The sequence below is a fragment of the Marmota marmota genome, unplaced genomic scaffold (genome assembly GCF_001458135.2).
Source record: "Marmota marmota marmota unplaced genomic scaffold, marMar, whole genome shotgun sequence".
Classification (NCBI taxonomy): Eukaryota; Metazoa; Chordata; class Mammalia; order Rodentia; family Sciuridae; genus Marmota; species Marmota marmota.
The window spans coordinates 180,577-188,727 of record NW_026005937.1 but is presented as its reverse complement, the minus strand read 5'-3'; the positions used below and the strand labels follow the sequence as shown (position 1 = coordinate 188,727).

General features: G+C 56.4%; 1 long non-coding RNA gene across 1 annotated transcript in view; it reads left to right on the top strand.

Moving 5' to 3' along the window:
- The window catches only part of LOC125614693, a 23,960-nt gene extending 17,425 nt beyond the window's left edge, over nt 1-6,535 (top strand). Inside the window, exon 3 of the long non-coding RNA XR_007345260.1 lies at nt 6,328-6,535. This is a non-coding gene — a long non-coding RNA (uncharacterized LOC125614693). The remainder of the gene's footprint in view (nt 1-6,327) is intronic.
- The last annotated feature ends 1,616 nt before the right edge of the window (nt 6,536-8,151 follow it).

The following is an 8,151-nucleotide window of genomic DNA, read 5'->3' as shown; positions in this document are numbered from 1 at the left end:
GCTGCCCTCCTGCCTGCTCAAGTACAGGGCATTCTAATCTTTGGAGTCCTGTCTCAGGATTCCATCTATCAACTATGGGGGTTGAGGGCCACTCAGCTATCTCCATAGGTGGAGCTGTTGGTTGAATTATGCCCTCTGGTGATATGACAGAGTTAGTAGCAGCCTCCTGTTGTAGCTTCCCCCCTGATAGTTGTTTCTCCTCTAAGCTTTCTTCCTTTAAATTTTCTTCCTCTATCTGACTAGCTCGAGAGACCTTCTCTTTTGCTTGATCTAACATGTTTTCTACCATAGTCTGGACCTCTAACAATTTACTTAACACTCTTTCAGTTTGTTTTTTACTAATTTCTAATCTACTATAAAGATAACACAATCCAACAAGATAACACAAAACAAAACCTAAACAGAATGAAACAAAAATGGAACAAAAAACCGTTGTATCGATTTTCCTATTTTCTTGACATGTGCATTTGTGGTCTATTTCTATCTCTTCCTCAGGGGCGAACAACTTCAAACCTTGAGCCAACCATTTTTCCCAGTTTGCCTGAGAAAGTTCTAGGGATAGGCAGCTTGAAACAAAAACAAAACAAATCAAAACAAGAACACATTGTTTTTATGAAATGGTCACCCATTCTCTCGCCTTCCCTCAGGGGAGAGCAATTTCACTTACCTCGGAGTTTCAGGCATTCCCTGCATGGGCCACCAAATGCCGCAGTCTGGCTGGTCACAAATCACGAGCCACTGAAGCAGGAACAAACTTTGTTTCTGAACTCCACCAGCACACTCCACACACGCTCCCCGGGAACTCTCCCAAATGCCATGTGGCTCCTTCCGGAACCAACAACCAGAAAACCCTCTTCCGGAAATCCCTCCTCCCATACTTCCCCAACCAATGGGATCTCTCTGGGAATCCCCACGAGAACTCCAAAGTAGCAGGCCAAGGCAGACAGTAGAGGTCTAATATACAACCGAATCAATCCAGCATCATCTTAATGGCTTGCCTCTCAACCAATACTATTGGCAAAATGCCAGGGGCCATTCTGACTGGGCTGTGGCTCTCAGCAACCTGGGTGTCAGAGGAGCTTATATGCTCATATGCCACAGCCAGGATAGATGGAACTCGCCCCTCCAGGCAGGGAACCCATCTCACTTGGATGTCTGTGGGAGCTCATACACCACCACAGCCAGGGTAGTGGGGACTCACCCCTCCAGGGGGGAGAACCCTTCCACCTGGATATCCTGGGTGATCTCCTATACCACTACAGGAAGGGTATAAAGGACTCTACCCTCCAGGCAGGAGACTCCTCCCACCTCAGTGTCAGGGGAACTCCTATACCACAGCAGCCAGGATAGAGGGGACTCACCCCTTTCCATGGGAGTCCCCTCCCACCTGGATGTCTAGGGGAACTGTATATCACTGGAGTCAAGTTAGAGGTGTCTCGCCCCTCTGGGCGAAAGACCCCTTCCACCTGGTGTTAGATGGAGCTGATATACCCCAGCAGCCAGGGTAGAGGCAACTCGCATCTGCTCGTGAGAGACCCCTCCCACCTGGGTGTTAGGGATCCTCCTATACCACCGCAGTCAGGTAAGAGGGGACTCGTCCCTCCAGTTGGGAAACCCCTCCCACCTGGGTGTCTGGGAGAGCTCCTATATCTCCCAGCCAGGGTAGAGGGGATTTGCCCCTCCTATTGGGAGATGCGTCCCACGTGGGTGTCCTGGAGCTCTTTTATGGCACCAGCTAAAGTAGAGGGGCCTCCCCTCTCTAGGTGGGAGAACCCTCCCACCTGGCTGCTGGGGTGAGCTTCTGTTCTACCAAAGCCAGGGTAGAGGGGACTCCCCACTCCAGGCGGGAGACCCCTCCCAACTGAGTGTCAGAGGAAACTTGTATACCTGCACAACTAGGGTAGAGGGGATTCACTGCTCTAAGCGGGAGACCCTTCCTACCTGGGTGTCAGGGGGAGCTCTTATACCACCATAGCCAGGGTAGAGGGGACGTGCCCCTCCAGGGGGGAGACCCCTTCCACCTGAGTGTCCAGGGGAATTTCTATACTGCCACAGGAATGGTAGGGGAAACTCGCCACTCCAGGCAAGAGACCCCTCCCACCTGGGTGTCAGGGGGAGCTAGTATACTGCCCCAGCCAGGTGGAGGGGACTCGCCCCTCCAGGAGGGAGACCCCAACCACTTGGGTGTGGGTGGAGGAGCTCATATACCACTGTAGCCAGGGTAGTGGGGACTCGCCCCTTCAAGGAGGAGACCCCTCCCAACTGGGTGTCATGGGAGCTTGTATAACACCTTAGCTAGGGTGGAGATGACTCACAACTCCAGGTGAAAGACTCCTCCAACCTGGGTGTTAGGGGAGGTGATATACCACAGCTGCCAGGGCACAGGGTTCTTGCCCCTCCAGGCGGGAGACCCCTCCCACCAAGGTGTCAGGTGGAGCTCATATACTGCAGCAGCCAGGGTGGAGGGGATTCGCCCCTCCATATTGGAGAACCCTCCCAAATGGGCATGGTGGGGGGCAGCTTGTATATCACAGTGGCCAGGGTAGAGGATACTCGCCCCACCAAGTGGGAGACCCCCTCTTACCTGGGTGTTGGAGTGGGGCAGGTATACAGATGCAACCTGGGTAGCAGAGACTCGCCCCTCCAGGAAGGAGACCCCTTTCACCTGGTTGTCAGGGGGAGCTCTTATCCCGCTGCAAACATTGTAGATGGGACTCACCCCTCAAGGCAAGGGACCCTTCCCCCCTGGGTGTGGGGGGAAGCTCCTATATCTCTAGAGCCAGGGTGGAAGGGACTCACCCTTCCAGTCGGGAGACACCTAAAACCTGGGTGTCAGTGGGAGCTCCTATACCACCACAGGCAGGGTCCAGGGTACTCTACACACCAGGTGTTAGACTTCTCCCAATTGCGTGTCAGGAGACTCCTGTACTGCAGCATCCAGGGTAGAGAGGACTCACCCCTCCAGCCAGGAGACCCCTTCCACCTGGGTGTATCAGGGAGCTTGTAAACCAGCTTAGCCAGGGTAGAGTTGACTTGCTCCTCCATAAGTGAGACGCCTCCCACCTGGGTGTGGGGGGAGCTCATATTCCACTGCAGCCAGTATAGAGGGTACTTGCTGCACCAGGTGAGAGACACTTCCCACCAGAGTGTCAGGGGGAAGTTGTATACTACCACAGCCAGAGTAGAGGGGACTCGCCCGAACAGGCAGGAGACCCCTCCCACCTTGGTGTCTGGGGGATCTTTAATACTGGCACAGTCAGGTTAGAGGGGACTCGCCTCTCCAGGCATAGACCCCTCCCACCTGGGTGTCAGGGGAGCTCCTATACCCCTGCAGCCAGGTTAGAGGGGAATTGCCATTCCAGCCGGGAGACTCCTCTCATGTGGGTGTCTGGGGGAGCTCCTATACCTCTTCAGCCAGGGTTAAGGGGCCTCGCCCTTCTTGTCGGGAGACACCTCCCACATGGGTGTCCTGGGAGCTCTTACAAGGCATCAGCCAAATTAGAGGGGACTCACCCTTCTAGATGGGAGACCACTCCCACCTGGGTGCTGGGGTGAGCTTGTATACCGCCAAAGTCAGGGTAGAGGGGACTTGCCTCTCCATCTGGGTGTCTGGTGAAGCTTGTATACCTCCACATCTAGGGTAGAGGGGGGTTGCTGCTCCTGGAGGGAGACCCTTTGTACCTGGGTGTCTGGGGGAGTTCTTATAATGCCACAGCCAGGGTAGAGGGATTCGCACCTCCAGGCAGGATACTCCTCCTACCTGAGTGTCAGAGGGAGCACTTATACTGACACAGCCAGGGTAGAGGGGATACACCCCTCGAGGCAGTAGGCCCTTCCACCTGGGGGGTCCAGGGGAACTCCTATATGGCCACAGGAAGGATAAAGGAAACTTGCCATTCCAGGCTTGAGACTCCTCCCACCTGGGTGTCAGGGGGAAACTGTATACTGCCCTAGCTAGGGTAGAGGGGACTTGCCCCTCCTGGTGGGAGACCCCACCCACAAGTGGGGGAGCTCATATACCACTATAGCCAGGATAGTGAGGACTCGCCCCTCCAGGGAGGAGACCCCTCCCACCTGGGTGTCATTGGGAGCTTGTATAACACCTTAGACATTGTAGAGGGGACTCACCCATCCAGGCGAAAAACTCCTCCCACCCGGATGTCAGGGGAAGTCATATACCACAGCAGCCAGGGTAAAGGGTTCTTGCCCCTCCAAGTGTGAGACCCCTCCCACCAGGGTGTCAGGGGGAGCTCATATACTGTAGGAGCCAGGGTAGAGGGGACCCGCCCCTCCATATTGGGGACCCCTCCAAATTGGGTATGGTGGGGGGGAGCTCCTATACCTCTGTAGCCAGGGTAGAGGGGACTTTGCCTCTCCTTGCCGGAGACCTGTCCCACCTGGGTGTCTGGGGGAGCTCCTATACAGCAGCAGCCTGGGGAGAGCCTACTCGCCCCTCCAGGTGGAAGACCCCTCCCACCTGGGTGTCAGGGGAAGCTCATATACTGCAGCAACCAAGTAGAGTGGACCTGCTCTCCAGATGAGAGACCCCTCCCATGTTGGTGTCAGGGTGAGCTTGTATTTTGACTTAGCCAGGGTAGCAGGGACTCGCCCTCCAGGCAGGAGACCACTTTCACCTGGTTGTCAGGGGATGCTCTTATCCTGCCACAACCATTGTAGCAGGGACTCCCCCCTCAAGGCAAGAGACCCCTCCTCACTGGGTGTTGGGAGGAGTGCTTATATCTCCAGAGCCAGGGTGGAGGGGACTCTCCCCTCCAGTTGGGAAATCCCTCCCACCTGGGTGTCAGTGGTAGCTCCTGTACTGCCACAGGCAGTGTCCATTGGACTCTACCCTCCAGGCGGGAGACTTCTCCCTCCTGGGTGTCAGCAAAGCTCCTATACTGCAGCAGCTAGGGTTGAGGGGACTCATCCCTCCAGGCAAGAAACCCCTTTCACCTATGTGTCTGAGGGAGCTTGTATACCACCTTAGTCAGGGTAAAGGTGACTTGCCCCTTCAGACGGGAGACCCCTCCCACCTGGGTATCCGAGGGAGCTCATATACCATTGCAGCCAGGGTAGAGGGTACTTGCAGCACCAGGCGAGAGACCCCTCCCACCAGGATGTCAGCGAGAGGTTGTAAACTGCCACAGCCAAGGTAGAGGGGAGTCGCCTTTCCAGGCAGAAGAATCCCCTCACCTAGGTGTCAGGGAAAGCTAGTATACCACCGCAGCCACGGTAGTGGGGACTCGCCCCTGTAGGCAGGAGACCCCTTTTATCTGGGTGTCAGGGTAGCTCCTATACTGCTGCAGCCAGGATACAGGAGACTCCATCCTCTAGGCTGGTGACCCCTCCCACATGGGTGTCAGGGGGAGCTCATATATCATGGCAGACAGGGTAGAGGGGACTTGCTCCTACAGTCAGATGACCCCTCCCACCTGGGTGTCAGGAGAGCTCATATGCTGCCACAGCCAGGATAGATAGAACTCGCCCCTCCAGTCGGGATACCTGTCCAACCTGGGTGTCTGTGGGAGCTCATACACCACCACAGCCAGTGTAGAGGGGACTCTCCCCTCCAGGCCGGAAACCTCTTCCACCTGGGTGTCCTGGTGAGCTCCTATACCACTGCAGGAAGGGTATAAGTCTCCAGGTAGTGGGGATTTGCCCCTTCAGACAGGATATGCCTGCCAACTGTGTGTCAGGGGGCGATATTATACCACCTGTGTCAGGGGAGTTCCTATACCACAGCAGTCAGGATAGAGTGGCCTCGAGCCTTTAAGTGGGAGACCCCTCCCTCCTGAGTGTCTGGGGGAACTCCTATACCTCCGCAGGCAGGGTAGAGAGGACTTGCCCCATCCAGACAGGAGATGCCAGAAGAGTGTCAAAGGAGCTTGTACACTGCTCCAACCAGGGTAGAGGTTACTCGTACCACCAGGCAGGAGACACCTCCCACCTAGGTGTCTGGGGGATCTTGTATACCACCACTGCCAGGTTAGAGGGGACTCACCACTCCAGGGGAAGACCCCTCCCAACTGGGTGTTGAAGGGAGCTCATATACCATTGCAGCCAGGGTAGAGGGGACTCACCCTTCCAGTAGAGAAATGCCTCCCACCTGGGTGTCCTGGGAGCTCTTATATGGCAGCAGCTAAAGTAGAGGGGACTCGCCCCTCCAGGTGGGAGAACTCTCCCACCTGGCTGCTGGGGTGAGATTGTGTACCACCAAAACCAGGGTAGAGGGGACTCCCCACTCCAGGGGGAAGACCCTTCCCACCTGGGTGAAGCTTGTATACCTCCATAGCAAGGGTAGAGGTGATTCGCTGCTCTAGGCGGGAGACTCTTCCTACCTGGGTGTCAGGGGGAGCTCTTATACTGCCACAGCCAGGGTAGTGGGGATTTGCCCCTCCAGACAGGATATGCCTACCAACTGTGTATCAGGGGGCGATCTTATACCGCCATAGCCAGGGTAGAGGGGACACGCCCCTCCAGGGTGGAGACCCCTTCCACCTGGATGTCCAGGGGAGCTCCTATACTGCCACAACAAGGGTAGGGGAAACTCGCCACTCCAGGCCAGAGACCCCTTCTGCCTGAGTGTCAGGGGGAGCTTGTATACTGCCTCAGCCAGGGTGGAGGAGACTCGCCACTCCAGGCGGGAGAGCTCAACCACTTGGGTGTGAGTGGAGGAGCTCATATACCACTGTAGCCAGGGTAGTTGGGACTTGCCCCTCCTCCAGGAAGGAGACCCCTCCCAAATGGGTGTCACTGGGAGCTTGTATAACACCTTAGCCAGGTTAGAGGATTCTTGCCCCTACAGGGGGGAGACCCCTCCCAACTGGGTGTCAGGGGGAGCTCATATACTTTAGCAGCTAGGGTAGAGGGGAATTGCCCCTCCTTACCACAGAACCCCTGCAACCTGTGTGTCTAGAGGAGCTCCTACACCACTGCAGCCAGGGTAGAAGGGACTCGCACCTCTAGGACGGAGACCCCTCTCACCTGAGTGTCTCAGGGAGCTCCTATATAGTAGCAACCAGGGGAGAGCCGACTTGCCCCTCCAGGCAAGAGACCCCTTTCTATCTTGATGCCAGGACAAGCTTGAATTTTGCCTTAGCCAGGGTAAAGGAGACTTGCCTCTCCAAGCGTTAGACCCCTCCCACCTGGGTGTTGGAGAGGGGCAGGTATACAGCTGCATCCAGGGTACCAGAGACTCACCTCTCCAGGCAGGAGACCCCTTTCATCTGGTTGTCAGGGGGAGCTCTTTTCCTGCTGCAACCATTGTAAATGGGACTCGCCCCTCAAGGCAAGAGACCCCTCCCTCCAGGGTGTGTGGGGGAGCTCCTATATCTCCAAAGCCAGGGTGGAGGGGACTTGCCCCTCCAGTCGGGAGACACCTAAAACCTGGGTGTCAGTGGGAGCTCCTATACCACCACAGGCAGGGTCCAGGGGATTCTACCCTCCAGGCGGGTGATTCCTCCCAACTGGATGTCAGGAGAGCTCCTGTACTGCAGCATCCAGGATAGAGGACTCGGCCCTCCATGCAGGAGACCTCTTCCACCTGGGTGTTATCAGGGAGCTTGTATACCACCTTAGCCAGGGTAAAGGTGATTTGCCCCTCCAGACGGGAGACCCCTCCCACCTGGGTATGGGGGGAGCTCATATACCACTGCAGCCAGTGTAGAGGGTACTTGCTGCACCAGGCGAGAGACACCTCCCACCAGGGTGTCAGAGGGAGATTGTATACTGCCACAGCCAGGGGAGAGGGGACTTGTCTCACCAGGCAGGAGACCCCTCACACCTGGGTGTCTGCAGGAGCTCCTATACCTCTGCAGCCAGGGTAGAGGGACCTGCCCTTCCAGTTGTGAGACTCCGCCCACATGGGTGTCCTGGGAGTTCTTACATGGCAGCAGCCAAAGTAGAGGGGACTCGCCCCTCCCACCTGGGTGCTGGGATGAGCTTGTATATCGCCAGAGCCAGGGTAAAGGGGACATTCCCCTCCAGGAGGGAGACCTCTCCCACCTGGGTGTCTGGGGAAGCTTGTGTACCTCTCCAGTTAGGGTAGAATGGATTCGATGCTATAGGAAGGGGGATCCATTCTACCTGTGTGTCAGGGGGAACTCTTATACAGTCACAACCAAGGTAGAGGGGATTCACCCCTCCAGGAGG